A 23199-nucleotide genomic window follows, 5' to 3' on the forward strand; every position below is an offset into this window, starting at 1 on the left:
AGGGAAAGGCGCATAATATTTCATGTTTCCCAGAGGATACAGAACTAAAGAGCGGGTAGAACACTCCGGTTAAAATTATGGAGTGCCATGTCGGCCTTTCTGCCTCAGTAACCGAGGGCCGGTGCTTGTCATCAGGATCGCTCAAAGCCGCTCTTCACAGTAACAGCTTCACTTGACATCACCACATATTGTCGAGTGAAACTCCTGACGTTTTGAGAAGCAGATGCGTTTCTCAGAATACAGATCCCCGAGCAGTGCAAGCCTGACTTCACTAAGTTAAGGAAGCGACCCATTTGTGAATAAAATACAGCCGCCGGACACAGTGAGCGAACCAATCTTGGGGCCAGTTACCGGGGGTAGGAGTAACATAACATTAAGGGGTAGAAACATAAACCGCTGGAAACACTGAGCACGTCGGGCAGCATCTGTGAAAGCAGAAGCAGAAGTCGACATTGCTATGATGTGAAAGAATAGGACCTGACATTGGGAAAGTGTGTATGGAACCGAAGGAATTAGCAGACGTACTTCATGAATATTTTGCTTCAGTATCGACTACGGAAAAGGCTCTTGGTGATAGTAGTGACGACTTGCAGCGGACGGAAAAGCTTGAGCATGTAGATATTAAGAAAGAGGATGTACTGGAAAGCATCAAGTTGGGTAGGTCGCCGGGAACGGATGAGATGTACCCCAAGCTGCTGTGGGGGGCGAGGGAGGAGATTGCTGAGCCTCTGCCGATGATCTTTGCATCATCAATGGGGACGGGAGAGGTTCCGGAGGATTGGAGGGTTGTGGATGTTTTCCTTTATTCAAGGGGGAGTAGAGATAGTCCTGGAAATCATAGACAAGTGAGTCTTACCTCAGTGGTGCGATAGTTGATGGAGAAGATCCTGTGAGGCAGGATTTATGTACATTTGGAGAGGCATATAACCATATAACCATATTACAATTACAGCACGGAAACAGCCCATGTCGGCCATTCTAGTCCGTGCGAACGCTTACTCTCACCTTGTCCCATTGACCCGCACTCAGCCCAAAACCCTCCATTATCTTCCTGTCTATATGCCTATCCAATTTTGCTTTAAGTGACAATACCGAACCTGCCTCTAGCACTTCTACTGGAAGCTCATTCCATACACCTCCTACACTTTGAGTAAAGAAATTCCCCATCATGTTACCCTTAAACTTTTACCCCTTAAGTCTCAACTCATGTCCTCTTGTTTGAACCTCCCCTACTTTCAACGGAAAATGCCTATCCACGTCAACTCTATTTATCCCCCTCATAATTTTAAATACCTCTATCAAGTCCCCCCTCAACCTTACTCTCCAGAGAATAAAGACCTAACTTGGTCAATCTTTCGCTGTAACATAGGTGCTGAAAACCAGGTAACGTTCTAGTAAATCTCTGTACTCTGTTTTGTTGACATCTTTCCTGTAATTCGGTGACCAGAACTGTACACAATACTCCAAGTTCGGCCTTACCAATGCCTTGTACAATTTTAACATTACATCTCAACTCCTATAGTCAATGCACTGATTTATAAAGGCCAGCGTTCCAAAAGCTTTCTGCACCACCCTATCCACATGAGATCCTACCTTCAGGGAATATGCCCCATTATTCCTAGATCACTCTGTTCTACTGCATTCCTCAATGCCCTACCATTTACCATGTATGTCCCATTTGGATTATTCCTACCAAAATGTAGCACCTCACGCTTATCAGCATTAAACTCCATCTGTGAAAGGAGAAGTAGAGGTCGACATTGCGATGGAGGACGGGAACAACAAAGCGGCACTAAAATGTTAAATGATCCTTCACCGGAGCGGGTGGGACATGGGGCCGAAGGGATTCGTCCAACAGTTCTGACAGAGGATCTTCGATTTGAAATCTGAAACATTCCTTCTCCCCAGAGGCTGCCTGACCGTCTGAGTGTATTCCGGGATTTCCTTTTTCTTGATATTTCCAACATCCCCAGCGCCTACGTTGTCATAAAATTCAGTCAAATCCAATTTAAATATAAAAGGAAAGATACCTTCATGTAACCCGTCCTGATGGGTGACCACTGGGAGATCCCGATTTTTCAGGTGATCGAAGCTTATGTCCCAGCAATGCAGTCTCCCACTCCACGCCGGGTCTCACCGCTCTCTGTCTGTAAATCCGTCAAGACCGTACACCCCTCTATCCGAACCTCCCCTCCCCTTTACCCTTCCCTGTTTCTGAAGCACCCGGCAAGAACTACACATCTCTCCATTTCTGTCCCCTACAACCACCCTGTCTCAGTAAACACCTTAATTGCTGTTTCCATTAGGGTCTCTGTAACCCTCTCCGGTCCCGATTACCTTCCCCATCTCCGTTACTGCCTACATTGTTAACGAAACTTTTAAGATTCCCGGGGAGATGTGAACATTCTGTTGTGAAGATGCATTTTTTTTACCCGCTTCGTTATTATCTGTGGATGGGACAGAATTGCAAGATTAAATCCGTTGTGTTTGGGAAATTCTGTTCTGATTTCAGGAATCATCTACCCAGGATGGAAGTTGAAGACCCATGGAAAACAACGTTAAGGTTGAAGTTACTTGTGATGAACAAGGGAATTCCTCAAAGAAGAACATGGATAAATGATGACAAACCCATCCAGGATAATGTCCGGAGGTCTCAATCTTCAGAAAAAGCTAATCTGAACATAGCCCATCTTCACAGAAACGACACAGGAAAATATAAATGTACCGTAAGCAATGACTTCAGTTCTAACCGCGCTGAGATCTACCTTCAAGTGAAAAGTAAGTTTGCAGGTAGCTCATTACGTCAAATTACCTTCCGGATAACTGAATGCAGAAACAATGATTACAGATTACGCCAATGGAGAGCTCAATGGGATAAGTTATGTGCTGACAGGACAGGACTACGCCACCGAGTCGGTAATCAACGTTGACCGTAGAATTATACTTGTCAGGTTGAGAACAAAGTTACCATGAAACACAGCGGCCTTTCTGTAAAGATTACAGAGCAGGGCAAGTGAAAGTTTCGGTCGATATTCCACATCCAACCACCGCTTCGACATCTGAGCAATTTTATTTTGCAATTTTCACGCTATTCTATACTGTCTACTTTAATCGTCCAGAAAAAAAAGCTGGGTTGTCAGGGACGAGGACGATGTAGCATATATACCAGAGGGCCTTAGGAGACAGTCATGGTCCGTTTCGTGAAATTTCAATTGATGTTCACGGTCCGATTCACGGTCAGTTCCTTATTCCAGTTTTTTCATGTTTCTTCAGCTTCTGTTGAAGCAGCTGATTCGTGTTTGGGCTGGCCTCATAAATAGCTTCAGGATTCAGCCTCTGGCTGCTGGATTGTTCCTCTCCAAACCCCCTGTCTGTGTCCCTTCTCTGCACCTTCCTCCTGGAGCCTTGCCTCGCCTGAAGCCTTGTCTCGGCCTGGAGCCTTCCCTCGCTTTGCCTTTCCTCTGCCTGGAGCCTTCCCCGCCTCTCCTCACCTCTGCCTGGAGCCTTGCCCCGCCTCTCCTCACCTCTGCCTGGAGCCTTGCCCCGCCTCTCCTCACCTCTGCCTGGAGCCTTGTCCCGCCTCTCCTCACCTCTGCCTGGAGCCTTGTCCTCGCCGGGTTCTGGAGTCCGAGCCCGAGTCCAGACGCAGGTTCTGGGTCCTTGTCCAGTCTCTGGCTCGGAGCCCAAGCCCAGGCTCCTAGTTCCCAGTTCCATGTCCTGGTTCCCTGTCCTAGTTAGGTCCCAGCCCAGGCTCCTAGTTCCCAGTTTCATGTCCTGGTTCCCTGTCCTAGTTAGGTCCCAGCCCAGGCTCCTAGTTCCCAGTTCCATGTCCTGGTTTCTTATTCTAGTCAGGTCCCAGACAAGGCTCCTAGTCCCCAGTTCCATGTCCTGGTTTCTTATCCTAGTCAGGTCCCAGCCTAGGCTCCTACTCCCCAGTTCCATGTCCTGGTTTCTTATTCTAGTCAGGTCCCAGCCCAGACTCCAACTCCCCAGTTCCATGTCCTGGTTTCTTATCCTAGTCAGGTCCCAGCCCAGGCTCGGAGTCCTTGTCCCGTTCGGGGCCGGTGTCATGTCCAGCGTCCTCTCTTCTTGTCTTCCCCCGCTTCCTTCTCACGCCTAGTCCTGTTCCTGGTAGTTTAGTGTCTGTGTCTGGCTTTTGGGTCCGCTCCCAACGCCCACATTATGGCAGAGACATATTTATAAGTCAAAATACCGGATTTATTTTAATACCAATTTGACTTAGATGATCATTTAAGTCAACCGCGAATAATGTCCCATGCTTGCCGGAGCATTTCAACTCTGAAGCTAAAATAATGGAGAAACGTGCCGGTTTATCTGCCTCTGTCACAGAGGGACATTCTGTGCCCAATGCTTGTAAGCAGGATTGCCCACCGCTTCTCTTCACACCGGCAGCTTCATTTGGAATCGCCACCGACTGTGCAGTGAAGCTCCTGAAGTTTTGAGAAGTAGATCTCTGTGTTTCTCAGAGTACAGATCTCCGAGCAGGGCGGGCGTGACTTCACGAGGTGAAGGAATCGATCCCTTTGTGACTGAAATTCAGCCGCTGGACGTATCGAACGAACCAATCTTAAATCAAATTAAAATATGCAGGCAAGGAAAAAGAGGCAAACGAAATAAAAGGCGTCTTCTCCATGATTCCGTACGACTGTAGCCGGGAACCTCTTTTCATAAGCTCCACGTCATTTGCCATTCAGGCCAATCTGTCGGTCCCGATTGTAACCGGGTCTACAGAGCCCAACTGATAAGATCGGACTGCAGTGGGAAGGAGCAATTCCATTCCTCTTTCAGTTCTATTGACAGAGCCCGTGTCTCGTGTCAATGTAAACATCAACTCTTACAGTCCTCAGGAAGAGAACAATAAAGTTGTATTCACCTGTGACGCTAAGGACACAATTCAGATAAGAGACGGTTAGAAGACACCTGACCGAGACAATATCTCTGCTTTCTGAAAAACCTAATCTGAACATAACCCGTCTGAGCAGAAATGACACAGGAAAATATAGACCTACTGTCAGTATTGATTACAGCGCTTACATCTCTTACTACCTTTCCTTAGTCCTGACGAAGAGTCTCGGCCCGAAACGTCGACAGTGCTTCTCCCTATAGATGCTGCCTGGCCTGCTGCGTTCCACCGGCATTTTGTGTGTGTGTTGCTTGGAGTATTGTGTCCAGTCCTGTTCGCCTCGCTATAGAAAGTATGTGGCAGCGTTGTAAAGGGTACAGATGGGATTTACCAGGATGCTGCCTGGTTTAAAGAGTTTGCATTATGATCAAAGATTAAGGGAGCGAGGGCTTTACTCTATGGCGAGGAGGAGGATGAGAGGAGGCATGATTGAGCTGTACCAAATATTAAGATGGAGTGGACAGCCAGCGCCTCTTCCCCAGGGCACCACTGCTCAGTACAAGAGGACATGGCTTTAAGGTAAGGGGAGGGAAGTTCAAGGGGGATATTAGAGGAAGGATTTTCACTCAGAGAGTGGTTGGTGCGTTGGAATGCACTGCCTGAGACAGTGGTGGAAGCAGAGACACTAGTGAAATTCAAGAGACTACTAGACAGGTATTTGGAGGAATTTAAGTTAGGGTTTATATGGGAGGAGGAGATAAGGGTCGGCACAACATTGTGGGCCGAAGGGACTGTACTGTGCTGTATGTTACATGTTCTATACAGGAGATACTGTGTTGCTTTGACCGTTTTCTTTTTTTCTGGTTCAATTTCAACTGCAGAAAAAACATGAGGAAATGATGACCACAGATTCCCATTCTGTTTTCTATAATTAGCAGACACTGTAGATTGAGACATTGCTACAGAGCAAACCAATGCATTTGCAACATGCACCTTCCCTTCCTCCAGGACCAGCAGGGAATGGTCGATGTGTGCACAGTCCGTAGAATACAGCACAGTTACTCGCCAGGTCAATTCTGTGAGAATATTCGGACGACCATTCACACCACTACCAAATACCTCACCCCCAACCTAACAACAGTTCTCGCCCGGAGGGTGAAGGTCAGCAAGGAAAATGAGGAACAAGGCGATTAAACGTCACTTTTGCCAGCAAGAAAATGTGTGTGTGTGTGTGTGTGTGTGTGTGTGTGTGTGTGTGTGTGTGTGTGTGTGTGTGTGTGTGTGTGTGTGTGTGTGTGTGTGTGTGTGTGTGTGTGTGTGAGTGTGTGTGTGTGTATGTGTGTGTGTGTGTGTGTGTGTGTGTGTGATATACATGCTGCACGTACATTGACTCCATGCCAGTTTCCTTAGTAAATACAGACGCAACAAACCCATTAAAGGTCTCCCCCATTTCTTTTGGTTCCATGCATAGCCGACCACTCTGATCTTCAAGAGCACCAGCCTTATCCCTTACTATCCTTTTGCTCTTAATATATCTGTAGAAGCACTTTGGACTATCATTCACCTTGACTGCCAAAGCTACCTCATGTCTTCTTTTAGCCCTCCTGATTTCTTTCCTAAGTATTATTGCACATTTTATACACATCAAGTACCTTGTTTGCTCCCTGTTTCCTACACATGTTATACATCTCTCTCTTCTTCTTTATCAGAGTTCTACTATCCCGAGAGAACCAATGTTCCTTAACCTTAATCACTTTGCTTTTAATCCAGACTGGAACATACAAACTCTGGACTCTCAAAATTTCTCCTTTCAAGGCCTCCTACTTACCAACGACATCCTTGCCAAAGATCAACCTGTACAAATCCACTTTTTTTATATTCTTCCTCATTTCTTCAATATTGGCCTTTTTCCCAGTTTAGAGCCTCAACCCAAGCATCATGTCTATCGTTATCCACGATCAAGTTGAAACAAATGATGTTATGATCCCTGGAACAAAAGTGTTCCCCTGCACACATTTCTGTCACCTGACCTAACTTGTTTCCTATTGGGAGATCTAATATTGCATCCTCTCTAGTCGGTACATCTGTATATAGATGGAAACATGGGAAACAAGCCGAGTTGCAGGAAACTTGCTGGGTGATGGGTGTGTGGCCTATGTTTTAATGTTTACTACAGCCCTGTGAAAATGATTCAATGCTTGAGAATGTGTTGAGAATGGCTCCAGTGAGGTGTCAATACGCCGTGTATTACAACCGACAGTCCTGATGGAGAAACAAGCTATTACTTACATCGATCTGCAAAACTGTCAGTATGTTTTTCACCATGAACTGGCCTGTGGAGGGCGGTAGTGATCGATGGAGGGAGAAGTGGGTTGTTCTGAGAGTATTTCTGGTTCATTAGAACTGCTGAAAAAACTTATTAGGAAGTAATTAGGAAGTCCTGACGAAGTGTCTCGGCCCAAAACGTCGACAGTGCTTCTCCTTTTCGATGCTGCCTGGCCTACTGTGTTCCACCAGCATTTTGTGTGTATTGTTTGAATTTCCAGCATCTGCAGATTTCCTCGTGTTTGCTCTAGAAGGTAATTACCACAGTTTCGTATTTCTGACATATCTATTTTAAGCAGACTGTGTAGTTTTAGACCCTGCTGCAGAGCAAATGAATGCAATTGCAACATGCAAGTTCCCTTCCCTCACTACCGGCACATAATGGCCGATGTGTGCACAGTCTTAGAATGCAGCATAGTAACCTACCAGGACTATTCTACGAGAAACTCCGGACCAGCACTTCCACCAACTACCCCAGCACCACCTTAACCGTTCTCGCCCTGATGGCAAAAGTCAGCAAGGAAAATAAGGAACAAAGAGACGAAACTTCGCTTTTGCCCACAAGATAATCTTCTGGACTCCAGACAGAGCCGACAGTCTTTCCCGCTGCCCACCCCCTTCCTGAAAGATTAACGAGGCATTGCAGGCTTTACCTTGTAAAACATTTTCATTCTGAATGAATTTTACTTTGAATTTTTCACCCCATCCCCCCGTTGGCTCCTGTGATCTCTGCGATTGCGTGCAGGACCTCAGTTTTGGTGACGCTTCACGGGGAACGGCTAGATCCAGGCACTGGTCGCTAGCTGGGTTTGAACAACAATGCGGTCACGGCTGATATCACCATCACTGTCCTTTCGGTTCAGCGGACGACCCCTCACCTCTTCTTCTTATTCTGGAATATTGTCCCCTTCATTTCTAGTCCTGGTGAAGGGTCTCGCCCTGCATCGTCCATAGGTGATGCTGGAACTGCCAAATTCCTGCAGCATTGTGTGTTTGGTCCTGCAGGGCGCTGGGCGTTTGTACAAAGAACTGTCTGATTATTGATTGAAGTGGATTCCCGAGGAACGGGTTCAATCCCAACATCCCGGTGTGTGTGTGTGTGTGTGTCTGTCTGTCTGTCTGTGCGTCTGTGCGTGTGCGTGTGGAATCAACGTGCATGGAAAACTGCAGGGAGATTGGTTGTGTAGCCAATAGTTTAATATTTATTATATTCCTACGGAATTGAATCAAGGCTTGATAATGGGTTGAGAGGGTCCTGTGTGCGGTGTGAGTATTATACTTAGTACAAGCTCCAGCCATGATGGAAAAACAGGCTATTATCTACATCGATGTGTAAAACTTTGTATATTTTGTTCACCGTGATCTTGGGGGTAGGGGGGAGTGATCGATAGAGGTGGAAATGGGTTGTGTTGACAGCATTTCAGGTTCAATTACAACTGCTGCCCTACTGTGAGGGAGTAATTACCACAGTTTCGTATTTCTGACTTATCCATTATTAGCAGACTGTGTAGTGTTAGACCCTGTGTAGTGTCACGTACACCGTGACCGGGTTACCGAACCAACAGAAATGGAATAGACGTTGCAGTCTGGTATTAATGTAACTAATAGTGTTTATTAGTGAACTAAGTAACACAGTACTATAAAATGCAAATATATGAAACAGTTTAGCAATGATATATACAGAAGTGTAAACATAGGAATCAAAACCAAGCGGTTTCAAAGTCTAGGGGTAAATGGATAGTCTTACTATGGTGAAGAGTTCCGTTCAGTTTAGGTCGACGTAGTTGCTGGTGTAACGTTGGGGGGGGGGGGGGAGAGAGCGGGAGGCTCTTCACACTGACTTATCTATTATTAGCTGGCTGTGTAGTGTTAGACCCTGCTACAGAACAAACGAATGCAATTGCAACATGCATGTTCCTTTCCCCCACCACCGGCACATAATGGCCGATTTGTGCACAAACTTTAGAATACAGAATAGTAACCTACCAGGAGTATTCTACGAGAAACTCCAGACCAGCATTCCCACCACTACCAACTACCCCACCCCCACAATAACAAATGATCTAGAGCTGAGACGAAGATCAGCAAGAAAAAAAAGTGGAACTAGGAGATAAAACACTACTTTTCTCATTAAAGCAATTTTGTCCCGGACGAGTCCCCGATTTGTAACGTACGCCGTGACCGGGTTACCGAACGAGCAGAAATGGAATACACTTTGGAGTCTGGTATTACAGTAACTAATAGTGTTTATTAGTAAACTAACTAATACAGTACTGAAAAATGCAAATATATGAAACAGGTTAGCAATGATATATACAGAAGTGTAGACATAGTAATCAAAACCAAGCTCTTTCAAAGTCTCGGGGTAAATGGAAAGTTTTACGATGGTGAAGAGTTAGGTCGAGGTAGTTCGGGTGTAACGTTGGAGAGAGAGAGAGAGAGAGAGAGAGAGAGAGAGAGAGAGAGAGAGAGAGAGAGAGAGAGAGAGAGAGAGAGAGAGAGAGAGAGAGAGAGAGGAGAGAGAGGCAGAGAGAGAGAGAGAGAGGGGGGAGAGAGGGAGCGAGAGCGAGAGGTGATCCCGTTGCCGTGGATCTTTCCGTTGTCTTCCTGTTGCGGTCACCGACTGTGACCATACCGGGCACGACCGTTCTTCAGTGGTGAGCCTGTCACCCAGGCAAGGGTGGACAGACAAACAAGCCCCCTACCGGTCGCACCTTCACACACTGTGAGCCTCTGATCGATCCTCCAAATCCCCACCTTCACGTGGGTGCACAACTCTCTTTCAGTGTCCTGTGGTGTGCCTCCCTGGAGTATCTGCCTACGTCTTCGCAGACCTACTTTTTATCTCCTCTTGCAGGGCACCGACCGTCCATTAGGCCCCGGTCCCGCCTTGCTGTCTCTTCATGGATTTCACAAGCAGGAAAAGAAAGTGTCCTTACAGCAAAGGTAAACTATCAGCCAAGGAGACATAATATTAAATCATGTTTCTCTCTCCCTCATCTGCGCATATATCTCTCTCATCTCTCATTAGCAGCATAGTTCATGGGGGGGGGGGGGTGTCAACTCTGGACCATGTTAGCTTGGTTTACTCATCACACCCTCACCCTTTTAGGACATTTTTACGTGGGGGGGGGGGAAATTAAACATGCATGTACATTACATGACATATGTCATTCAATCTGCTGTTTTCAGGCGGAGATCAGAGCAATAGATAACTGTGTCTATGAACTAGGATAAGAAGCATAAAATAACCATATAACCATATAACAATTACAGCACGGAAACAGGCCATTCCGCCCTCCTAGTCCGTGCCGAACTCTTAATCTCACCTAGTCCCACCTACCCGCACTCAGCCCATAACCCTCCACTCCTTTCCTGTCCATATACCTATCCAATTTTACCTTAAATGACACAACTGAACTGGCCTCTACTACTTCTACAGGAAGCTCATTCCACACAGCTATCACTCTCTGAGTAAAGAAATACCCCCTCATGTTTCCCTTAAACTTTTGCCCCCTAACTCTCAAATCGTGTCCTCTCGTTTGAATCTCCCCTACTCTCAATGGAAACAGCCTATTCACGTCAACTCTATCAATCCCTCTCAAAATTTTAAATACCTCGATCAAATCCCCCCTCAACCTTCTACGCTCCAATGAATAGAGACCTAACTTGTTCAACCTTTCTCTGTAACTTAAATGCTGAAACCCAGGTAACATCCTAGTAAATCGTCTCTGCACTATCTCTAATTTATTGATATCTTTCCTATAATTTGGTGACCAGAACTGTACACAATATTCCAAATTTGGCCTTACCAATGCCTTGTACAATTTTAACATTACATCCCAACTTCTGTACTCAATGCTCTGATTTATAAAGGCCAGCGTTCCAAAAGCCTTCTTCACCACCCTATCTACATGAGACTCCACCTTCAGGGAACTATGCACTGTTATTCCTAGATCTGTCTGTTCCACTGCATTCCTCAATAATAAATCAAAACGAGAAGAAAAGTTGCGGCAGTATTCATGGGTCCAGAGGTCATTCAGATATCTGATCGTGGAGGAGAGATACTGTTCCGGGTGGACTGAACGACTGTCTTCATGCTTATATACCAACTCCCTGAGAGAAACATCAATAATTGGACATAAATGACCTAATAATTCATGACTGTTAATGGAAATAAAACAACTTCAGAACGTTTTAAAAAGAGAGAACAGTACAAAATGAAGGGCACTTTCCCTGTCTCTGATATTCTAGCCTCTACACCACTCCCTCTCTGAAACCGGAACCATTCTATGCACACCCTCCCTGTCTCTTTAGACATCTTGCCCCCACGCCCATCCGACTCTATGAGTGCTCCGGCAGCAAAACCCATCTGTTTCTCTGTAACCACAGCCTTCTCCCAATACCACCTGCACCACTACACAGCTCCCGGACTCTTAACCCCGCTCCTGCCCCCCATCTGCAATCTGGAGCCTCCTCCAGTCCCCAGACGTTCTCTGTTTCTTTGTCCCTCTTCAAGCACTATACCCTTCCCCGTTTCTCTATGGCCTTCTGTCCTCTACCGACACTCTCTCTCTGTATCCATATCGATTGCTACTCTCCTCATTGTCTCTGTAACCCTCCCAGGCCTCTATCGCCTTCCAGAACTCTGAAACTGTCTGCACCCTCAATGGAACAGTCAATGTCCTTGGGAGACATGGCTCGTGCACATGTGTAGATCATATTTTCACTTGTCGTACCTATTTGTTGTTGGGACAAATTGCAAGTTTTATTCTGGTTTGGGTGATGCCTTCTGTCAGATCTGTGGCAAATATGGATATATGATATATATGTACAATATATTAAATACATCTTACGGAAATGAATGTTTGAGAGACCTTAACACAAACCGCTCAGTGAGGGGTTTGTTGAGGGAGGGGTGATAAATTCCTGCCTTGCCAACAACACCCAGACCCATCCCTTAAAGAATCCGCACCACACTTTGATGTAAACATTCCTCTGGGAATTGTTTTCCTGGTGACCATTTCTCGCTGAGTTATGTCTCAGAGGAGAGAATAAGCTCGCTGTGTAATCTATCAACACACAATGATATTGGAAAATCAGCCCACCTCCCTTACCCCAGAGCCCGAGAAACTTACCCCGTACTGCTAACCCTCTCTGCTCCTCACTAAGCCATCTAAATGATAACAACTGGGTCTGGGTGCCTGGATCAAATTTAAAATCAGCACCAACTCCATCTTCACTGACATATGGCCTTCAGTCTGTTGTTTTGTGGCGGAGATACAAGTTGAACAAAAATCATTTCACGAGATTACAGTGAAACACCGACACGAGGGAGACTGATATCCACATGAAATGATCAAACTATGGGATCAATCAGCATTTTGCAAATAAGAAGCGACGTCACATGTCGGCGTATAGGAACATTGGAAAAGGGGGCTGAATCAATGTCTCGGATTGATAACCATTCACTGTGCCAATTCACGCAGCAATCAGGAGTCAACTCAGGGTTTCAGCACCGTTTTCCATTTTATTGCATTTATTATTCAGCCATAAAGCGCGGAGTAGTCACTTCGGGCCTTTCAGCGACCGATGACAAACCCGATTAACAGAAGAGATTTACAAGGTTGTTGCCTGGATTGGGGAAAATGCCTTATGGGAACAGGTTCAGTGAAATTTGCGTTTTATCCTTGGAGCGACGGAGGATGGGAGGTGACCTGACAGATGTGTATAAGATAATGAGAGGCATTGATCGTGCAAGAGCAAGAGGTTTTCCCCAGGGCTGAAATGGCGAACACGATGGGTATAGGTTTATTGTGCTCGGAAGTAGGTACAAGGAGCTGTCAGGGGTATGTTTTTCACACAGAGAGTGATGGGTGCGTGGCGAGCGAAGGTCGATACAATGGGACTTTCCAGAGACTCTGAGATTGGTACATTGAGCTCAGAACCATAGAGGGCTATGCGGTAGGGTAATTTTGCTATATAGATCACACATTGCAGCTCATTCACAACTGACCATGTGGTGAGAATAGAGTACGGACGGGATAGGGATTCAAACAGCGGTCATTCTATGGAAATCCCCTGATACGCCAAAGCACCAGTCTGGGTTGACGCGAGAGAACTAAGCTGCTGCGACGGAAACGAGACAAAATCTTCTATGATGTCTTTGTCGTGAGTTGGGAAAACGCGGAAAAGGTTTAAATAGAGACCTGGAGAACGATTACAAAGAAAAAGAAAGCCATTTTGAACGGTGGATTATCCTCGGTGGTTGTCCTTTCTCTGTGCAAATTCACGTTCCAACCATTGGCTTCCGTTCACCAGTGACGTCAGCTGCGGAAACAATTCACAATTTATGTTGACTACGTCAACAACCGAAAGTGCGGCTGCTGGTGAGGGCAAATACGGGTGATGATTCAGAATCTGTGTCTGACATTGTGACAATGCAACCGCAATTAATTTTTTGTATATATCGCTATAGATCCAGGAAAATTATTCCTTTCAATATCAATATATCGCTGTGCGATGCCGCCTGACTCCAGACTTGCTCTGTTACTTGTCTCTAAACTTCTAATCTCAGGGTGACTATGACATGCGCACAACCATGGCCCTGCACGGCCCATCGGCTTGAAATTAGTGAATACCTTTCCTTTACAAGTGACATTATGTGTCGGCAAGCCCCAGATTCGGTTCACATACCTGTTCAGATCACCGTATACAGATCGATATCCAGGACAAGACCCTGTTAACGCAAGGAAATCAGCAGGGTTAGTAAAAATTATTACCAAAAGCATTTATGTGTCAGAGAAGAATTCGAAGAACATTGAGAAGGCACCTGCGCATTCTTAACAATTCGTGTCTGAGAGAAACACGGAACAGTCAGGCCATGATGAAGAGAGGATCAGAGACACAGTTATGATTATTAAATATCGCAGGAGGCACTATAAGTTCACAAGAGCATAAAAACACAAGAGCAGAATTCGGCCCTTCGGTCCATTGGTCTCCTCCACCATTCTATAATGACGGATGGATTTTCCCTCCCAACCCCAATCATCTGCTTTCAGTCTGCAATACTTGAAACTATCAACGTTGCTTCGCGTAACCCGGGGCCTTTGACCCCAGAGCCATAAGGGACAAACAAATTACAGAGATACACCGCACTTCGGCTAAAGATATTCCTCCTCATCGCTCTCTTCTGAAGGGTTCTCTGCATTCCATAGTAGAGGAATTAGTACCTCACACCATCCATGCCATTACCATGCATTCCATAGCGCCGCCCTCTGGTCCCAGACCAGCACCCCCTCCTTCACGTTGAGAGATCGCTCCACGCCCAGTCAGTGTAGGTCTTCCAATTGTTCATCTTTCAATGAGGTCACCCTTTCATTCTTCAAAACGGCAGTACACAGAGGCCTCAAGCTAACAGGCGTCTTAGCTCCTGTCGTTTACTTCCCGTTCTTTCAAGAAGAGCGAAGTGATGTTTGCAAATTTCCAATCCTCCAAAACAATTCCATGATGGTATGAGTACTAATTCCTCTACTACCACTTCAGAGGCCTATTTCAGACCCCTGGCGTGCAGTCAATCTCATCCATTCACCACAGGTTATTCATCCACCTTCCAGATTGCCTAGCATTTTCTGTTTATTATAGTGGCTGCAACCACTTCCGTGTCCTGACACTGTCATACTGATGGTGCCCTCAACAGTGAAGGCGAACAACGTGATACTTAATGAGTTCCTCCGCATTTCTGCCTCCCCCCGTTACTGAAACTTCGACATTCTCGCTGTCCAGTGTCTCACTTCAGGTTCTGAAGTGGAAACAATTACTTCCAAAAGGGATTGACGCAAATGTTTCCCTACCGTGTAAGTGGAGTCTCCATCCTGCGCATTGTTCCTTGCACCCTGGAAAGAGAAGATTACGTGTTATTTTTGAGACGTTTAAACAAGTTCACAGCAATTGTATTCTGACTCTCCGCTGATAAACCCCGAGAGTATCAATGTATCACATTAGTTAGTGCTTGGGACAATATTGCCTCGTTCACCGTTCGATGCACCGCGTGTTTCTGATTCAGTGTGAGTGCAATATATATTGTCTCTGACATCAGGAATGATTCTGAATGTCATGAAACCATTCGGCAACATCAGTTCACACAGGAGCATGATGAATATTACCTGAGGAGTGATTCGCTTTCAGACCCATTCCTCTTGAGACATAAGTCTGAATCAGAACTTGTACGTGGCGGCCTCGCGCCTCAGGATGTTTTTCTCTTCAAACGCTCAGCAGAGATCGCTCTTGACCACAGACAGAAAATGTGCAAACCTGACCATGGAGTGTGTGTGTGTGTGTGTGTGTGTGTGTGTGTGTGTGTGTGTGTGTGTGTGTGTGTGTGTGTGTGTGTGTGTGTGTGTGAGAGAGAGAGAGAGAGAGAGAGTGTGTGTGTGTGTGTGTGCGTGCGTGCGTTCGTGAGTGTGTGTGTGTGTGTGTGTGTGGAGTTACTCACATTGATCGGACATTTTAAAAGACTCTTTCATGAAATAAATTACAGCAAGGGTAAGATATGATTTTGCATCACTCAGGAGTTATGGATTCTGGGAAATTCTGGGGAAATTCTGCAGGTGCTGGAAGCTCACACACCAAAATGCCGAAGGGACTCAGAGTGTCGGGCAGCATTAATGGAATTCATTAATCCGTTCACGTTTTGTGCAGAGACACTTCTACTGGGCTGGGAAGAAGGCACCGAAGACGCCTGGACAAAATGGTGGCCAGGGGAATGAGGACTGGCTGGGAGGTGAGGCCTGATGAGTGGGAAAGGGGGAAAGGCTGAAGGAAAAGTAAAACGTAGAAACATAGAAAACCTACAGCACAATACAGGCCCTTCCTCCAACAAAGTTGTGCTATACATAACCCTACTTTAGAAATTACTAGGCTTAACTATATCCCTCTATTTTACTCAGCTCCATGTGCCTATCCAACAGCCTCTTAAAAGACCCTATCGTATCCGCCTCCACCTCCGTTGCCGGCAGCCCATTCCACGCACTCACCACTCTTTGAGTAAAAAGGACTTACCCCTGACATCTCCTCTGTACCTACTCCCCAGCACCTTAAACCTGTTTCCCCTCGTGCTTGCCCTGTGAAAAAGCCTCTGACCATCCACACGATCAATGCCTGTCAACATCTTGTACGCCTCTATCAGCTCTCCTTTCATCCTCCTTCTCTCCAAGGAGAAAAGGCCGAGTTTCACTCGAACTTTTCCCATATGGCATGCTCCCCAATCCAGGCAACATCCTTGTAAGTCTCCTCTGCACACCTTCTATGGCTTCCACGTCCTTCCTGTAGTGAGGTGACCAGAACTGAGCACAGTACTCCAAGTGTCCTTACCAGGGTCCTAAAGAGCTGCAACATTACCTCTCGGCTCCTAAACTGAATCCCACGATCGATGAAGGTCAATATACCATACGCATTCTTAACCACAGTGATCCGATTGCAGAATCGAGTGTGCCACAGGGGAAGGCGGAAGAAGGAGGGTCACCGGAGGGAGTTGATGGGCAGGTGAGGAGAAGTGTAAGAGGCCGGAGTGGAAAAATAAAAGAAGAGAGAAGTGAACAGAAATACAGGTGGGATCAGGTCGATGTTCATGCCATCAGGTTTGGGTCTACTTTGCGGAATATAATGTGTGTTTCTCCATTAACGGAAAATAAGATCCGGGATCGATCATCCAGGATCGTGTTAAATGCCCAATCTGTGCCGCAGGGGCCCGATGGACGCTACCCATCACATTACTGATGTTCTTATCTTCTCTTTGCAGAGAAATGACTGAGATCACGGGACATAATGCAAACATCCAACCTGTTCATCCATTTGGACATTTTCATAATATTCCGATGAGTTTACGGTCTTTGTATCGAAGGTGCCTGAGGAAACAAAACAGATATGGCACAAGGTGCAGAGCGTCAGGAGGCTTTGTTGAACAAAGCAGACGTCAAACCGGTCCAGAAGAAAAAGCCATTGATAGCATGAGCTCCCTTCCCACCAATCGCCGGAACCAGGAATTGAGGGCCGATATTGATCAATATGAAGAGAATTTAATGTTGCATGAACTATCATCCCATTACTTCGCTGATATTGTAATCTTCAGCAGAAGTTTTCAGCTAAAATAATTGGAAAACCAACGGCAAAAGTCGCATCATCCGTGACCATTCACTCGGATGAAACCTCCAGCTTCAGTGGACTATGAGCTCCCAAATTAAAATCAAATGTTGAGATTCCCCTGGACTCAGTATTAGAACAGTTGAAACGGAGTTCACTCACTTTTGCTTCCGGGATTCCTGCTCTTGCCATATTTAGATTTTCGGTGGATATTTGATGCTGAATAAACTGAAACAAGGACAAGAAAATAATTCGTCAGGAACTTATTTTCCTGCGCTGATGCACCGAATGAGAATGGCCACTATAATTCCATTCGATTCTCTCCAGATATCCCTTAATAACGTTTTGTTTATCGGATTGCCCTGTACCAGTCCAGCTCGATAGCATGGATAAGTAGACAATGGGATACCATGGGATAAGTAGACAAAAATGCTTTGGCCTTTTTGACAGATAATGCTGTTCACACGCATATTGCTGAACGCAAACCTCTTTCAGACAAATTTCGGACAGACAACTTCGCCGTGAAGGCGGAATGCTGATTCTGTCCACAGATAGACCCTGATCCCAGCTAAGGTCGTTTCTGCCGCAATTCACATTCAATCATTAAAGGTAGGAACGGAATTCGTAGAGATATGCGTTTACCCGCCAGCTTTTCTTGCGAACAGCCATCCACTGAATCCTCCAACCAGGCCCATGATAAGTAAACCAAATATAATGCCCACGATCGCGCCAGCCCGGAAGGTGCAGTTTTCATCTGTTTTTGGTGATGACACAGAAAACAAGCATATATTTTACATGGCGAAAACTCATCTATATTAAGAAATGACAATTTATCCAGGCTCCGGAAACTTCTGGTCGCTGGTCTCGATATTGAATCAATTTAAAACAATTATTATTTTATTCTGGTAGGCCATTTAGAAGGAGGAGTGAAGGTAGGGCGTGAGGAGAGCGTGAGAAGGAAATGGTTTGGATCTTTGATCATCGGGTTTACATGAACGAATGAGAGACACATTCACTCACCTTGTGCGCTAATTACACCCTTTAAGATAACTGGTCCAGTTGGTTACGCCGTTATTAATCCGACATATATAACTCCCAACGTCAACCGAGCTCACTGACACAAGGGTGAGTTCCTGCCCTGTCTACAGGAGATTGTTCCCGTTGTGCCATGCATATATACCACAGCGGACTGACAGAGCAAAGCAAGCTAATGTCAGGTTTGACACAATATTGGACACAACTGGACGCTCCGGTACAATTCTGAACTTCTCTGATCCATTTATAAAATTTTTAAAAAGTGTTGATTAGAGTAAAATCCTGGTGGATCCGGGATATTATGACCTTCTCTCTTCATTGAAAAGATGAGAGCAAATGTTGGTAAGTGTAATATCTGATACAAATGAACGCGGTTGACTAACTGTGTACTTACAGTAAACTTGCACGTTGGTCTCTCCAGCGCCACTGCTGAATGAGTTGCTGGCGATGCACTTGTACGTCCCTGCGTCGTTTCTGTTAGCTCTGATTATAGTCAGTTTCGCCTTGTCGGGAGATGTGAATATTCTGCCGTTTTCCTGGATGGGTTGGTTATCCTTGAACCATGTCCGTGTCTGAACAGTGCCCGACGCGTGACAGCTGAGTGAGATGGTATCGGGGTCTTCCAGGGGGGTGGGATCACTGACCACCACAGTAACCCCAGTCACTGTCTCTGTAAATACAATGTAAATGCAAATAGATTTACACGGGGTTTTATCTACATCACGAACATAATATTTGGATGCTGCCAACTCAATATCGTCGGCATTCCCAGTTCTTATCCCTATGTGGTTCGATATCCAGCTTGAACTAAACGCCGGCACTGGTTTAAAGTTTTACTGCTGTTACCCAAGGGGACGGTGAGCAACCTATTCCCGTTTCAGATGGTCCTCAATGCTTGGACTTTCCCGCAGTGAGAATATACATTATCCATCAAAGCAGACTAAAACAGAATTGCACTTGGCTACAGTTTAATTGTCCCGTGGACCATGTGAAATAAAAAAAACCCGTGCCCCCTGCTGTTGAAGCCAAAAGTAGAGTGACTTTTTATTTAATATGTGGCTAAGGAGTTGGCGGAGGAGGGAGGGCATAGGAATTATGATCATGGGTTCCTCCCGGGAAGTTGTGACCTGTAGAGAAGGGACGGGTTTGCTCCTGAACTGGGGAGGGATAAACATTCCTGTAGGAAGGCTTCTTGTTGCTGCACGATTGGTTCCTAAGTGGAGTTGCATTTGGAAGGGAACCAGATGGACAGAAGGATCCGTGGAGATCTGGCGGAGCCAGATTTCGGCAAGACGTCGGCTCCTCCGGATTGGCTGTTGTGCAACGAGCCGAAATTGATCAGAGAACTTATGGGAAAAAGAATGTTGGGTTGAGTGATCATAATATGATCGACTTCATCCTGAAATGTGAGAAGGAGAAGCTGAAGAGTCAGATGACCCAGTGTTACAGTGGGTTAAAAGGAGTTAGGGAAGCACAGGAGACGGGTTGGCCAGATTTAATTGAAAAATAACACTGGCGGGGGATGACGGCAGAGGAGAAGAAATGTTCTAAAGGAGAGCTGACATAACCGTGGCGAAGAAGAGAAGTCAAAGCCCAACATGAAGGTCAAAAAAGCGTATATAATGGAACAATCATTAATGGGAAGTCAGATGATTGGGAGGTTGGATAAAATAACAAATGGCAACTAAAAAGTCGTTTTGAAGGTAGAGGTGAATGCGAACGCACTCCAGCCAATAATATTAATGAAGATCGGCAAAGTATCTCAACGTACATCAAGTGTGAAACGAGAAGCAAGAGTGGATATCGGGCCGTTCAAAAACGATAGTGGAGAGGTAGTACTGGGGAACAAGGAACTGGCGGACAAACTGCATCAGCCCTCACCGTGGGACACACTGATGATATGTTGGATGTTTCAGGTATCAGGGGTCATGCAATGTCAGCATTCACTGCAAGGGTACTAGAATATAAAAGGAAGGATGTAATGCTGAAACTTGATAAAGCACTGGTGAGGCCTCACTTGGAGTATTGTGATGCATTTTAGGACCCTTGTCGTTGAGAGAGAATGTGATTAAACTGAAGGGGTTTCCAAGGAAGTTCGCAAAAATGATCCCCAGGATAGAACGGCTTTACGGGAGAAGAGGGTTTGATGGCTCTGGGCCTCTACCCACTGGGGTTCAGAAGAATGTGGGGAGACCTCATGGAAACCTATCGAACTGTGAAAGGCCTTGTTGGAGTGGATGTGGAAAAGATGATTCTCATGGCGGGAGAGTCTAATCCAGAAGGCACAACCTGTGCATAGAGTGGTATCCTTTCAGAAACCAAGGCGAAAGTGAATCTATTTCGACAGAGCGTGATGAATCTGCGAATTATGTTCCACAGGCAGCTGTAGAGGGCGTATCGTTATGTAAGTTTAAAGCCGAGGATGATAGATTTTCGATTGGTCAGGACGTGAGGAATATGCGGAAACGGCTGTGATTGGGACTGAGAGGAATTTTGGATCAGCCATGATGAAATGGCGGAGCGGACTCCATTGGCTACATGGTCTAAATCTCCTTCCAATGCTTACGTCCTTCTGGTCTTAACTGCAGCAAGTAAACATTTGTAATTTAATCACAAGCCAGAACAATTCCAATTTTCATCTTCATCAATACTCTTATTCATCAATATGCAACGTTGTGGATTGACATTGTTAGTCAGTATTCTAATCGGGTTCAGGCATTTAGTTGGATACACGGGCCAGTCTGCACCAACACTATTAATGATAGGACCTCAACAAAGGGAAGAACGGACTACTTACCCGAACACAATGATTTCCGTGGTTGAGGCATTGATCCTTTTTGTAACCCTGTTAGAGGCCTCACAAGTATACTTTCCCGTGTATCTCACAGAGATGCTGTCGAGGATGACCTCCTGTCCACTTTGTAGGGAGGCACCATTCAGTTTTCCAATTCAATTCAGCATCTGGGCGGGACTCTGTGAAACATGTTAACCTGAGGGAGCTTCCGGCAACGTGAAAAGAAGAGTCCGGTTGAATGATGATATATGGACGATCCGGTCCGTCTAAAACAAACGGACAAAAGAGATTGCAACAAATTACACAGGAAATGCAACAGAGTTCCTCAGCGGAAGAGGAAGAACAGCCCACTACCAGAGAAAGCGCTCCTACACACCGGCGAATGCATCCGTCTGGAAGCCACGCGCGGGAAAGTGGAGAGTCGGAACACTGTGTCAGATTATCCACGTCTTATGAAACTATGAATTGCACAGTTACCTCATATCGCAAAAACCCGTCTCCCTCCTCCAACCTGAATACAATGCACGCCAGTCATAAGTGTATCGCTTTGTATAACTTCCCTATGTGTGTGTATTGTGTAAAGAGTTCAGAAAAACGTTCCAGACAAAAACACAAAGCGTCTCTCTGCGGGATAGGTAAGGCAACTCGGAGTGTAGATGCAATAACTCATGTAATCAGGGTTCGGGCCGTATGTCCATGTGGGCCCACACTATACTGTCAAGTCACTGACCACGTGTGCAATTATAGGACACTCCAGTTTACAGAGTGTTATGGTAGGACCCGTTTTCAGTTCCAATATTCTGGGTTTACTCTCTATCAGTGAGGACCGGTGGTTGTAACACCACTGCAAATTGTGATTTTCATCCAGATCTAACAGCTGTAGCTTCCCGCTTCCACATGCGCACTGAAGGAAGATATCCCCACCTCGTCGTAGCTATGGACATTTGCCAGAAGGGTTGTGGGGCTGATAAGGACTGTGAGCGTTTTACACTCTGAACTTCCCCTGTCCCTTCCGGTGAACGGAATTGTTATCAAAGTCCCTAAAAGGCCTTACACAGCGCCGGAGATCCAATGGTCCATTTGTCTTCACTGTACCAAGTTCAGATCAGTTTTCATTGAGTTGAAAAAGTATCACACCAGAATAAGAGCTTTGAAGAGATAATTTGGATATGAATGAATAGAACTGAAGTGATACTCAGAGCTCAGCAGAGTCAAATCCAGATTTAATGAACATCACATTGCCTTTGAACTGTGGGCATTGGAATTGTTGAAAATGGATTGTTTTGTGTGAAGACCCATGCCGGACAGACCCGGCTATCCCGCTCCTTTCTTTCACCTGAACTACAGAAGTGAACCGACACAGTGGTAGTTTAACCGCCACCGTAATGTGACTCGATTTGAAATCTAAAATTTTAATTTTAATTCCCCAGCGTCCGAGATAGACCTGGATCCGTCTCCTAACTAACCGTTCAGTTGTCCCAGTGTTAGTCGATAGTGGTTAATACCTCAGGCAACGATCACTAATGTATTCACACACTCCCCGGAACCCCGTATCTCGCAGGAACTGTGATGTTATATGTAACTACCGGAGACTCGGGACACTCACAGTTGACATGAAGAGAAAACGGAGAGCTTGTGATTTCGTTAATCACGTTGCTTGCTCTACAGGTGAATCGTCCGTCTGTCCGTAGCACTCCAGAAACAGTGAGTGTGCTGTTATCTTCATTCAGAACAATCCTGCCCCCAGGAATTATCTTGCTATTCTTCTCAAGCCACAGGTAAGAGACATCCGTGCCTGTTGCGGAGCAGGTTAGCGTGACGGTGTCGCTGTACTCAATCAGTCTGGTGGCATTAGATGTAACAATGACATTGGAAACACGTTCTGTTAAAACATAGGGGATTGATTAGTGCACGACACAAGAATAGAATCTGCAGGTTTATGAATTCCGTTACGAATCTGAAAATGAAATCAATCATTTATTATTCCATGAAAAGTAGACATTAAGAAGTTATTCAATTTGATGGACATGAGGTTTTGAGA

General features: G+C 45.7%; 2 long non-coding RNA genes across 2 annotated transcripts in view; both read right to left on the reverse strand.

Annotated features, from left to right (window-relative positions):
• Positions 1-23199, reverse strand: part of LOC140721230 (uncharacterized) — a 694144-nt gene that overhangs the window by 14504 nt on the left and 656441 nt on the right. The gene's annotated exons all lie outside the window — the stretch shown is intronic.
• Positions 21310-23199, reverse strand: part of LOC140721216 (uncharacterized) — an 11561-nt gene continuing 9671 nt past the window's right edge. The window contains exons 2-3 of the long non-coding RNA XR_012097337.1: positions 22765-23040; positions 21310-21424 (exon numbers count right to left, since the gene is read on the reverse strand). This is a non-coding gene — a long non-coding RNA (uncharacterized lncRNA). The remainder of the gene's footprint in view (positions 21425-22764; positions 23041-23199) is intronic.

This window comes from Hemitrygon akajei, unplaced genomic scaffold (assembly GCF_048418815.1).
Source record: "Hemitrygon akajei unplaced genomic scaffold, sHemAka1.3 Scf000052, whole genome shotgun sequence".
In the NCBI taxonomy this organism is placed as follows: Eukaryota; Metazoa; Chordata; class Chondrichthyes; order Myliobatiformes; family Dasyatidae; genus Hemitrygon; species Hemitrygon akajei.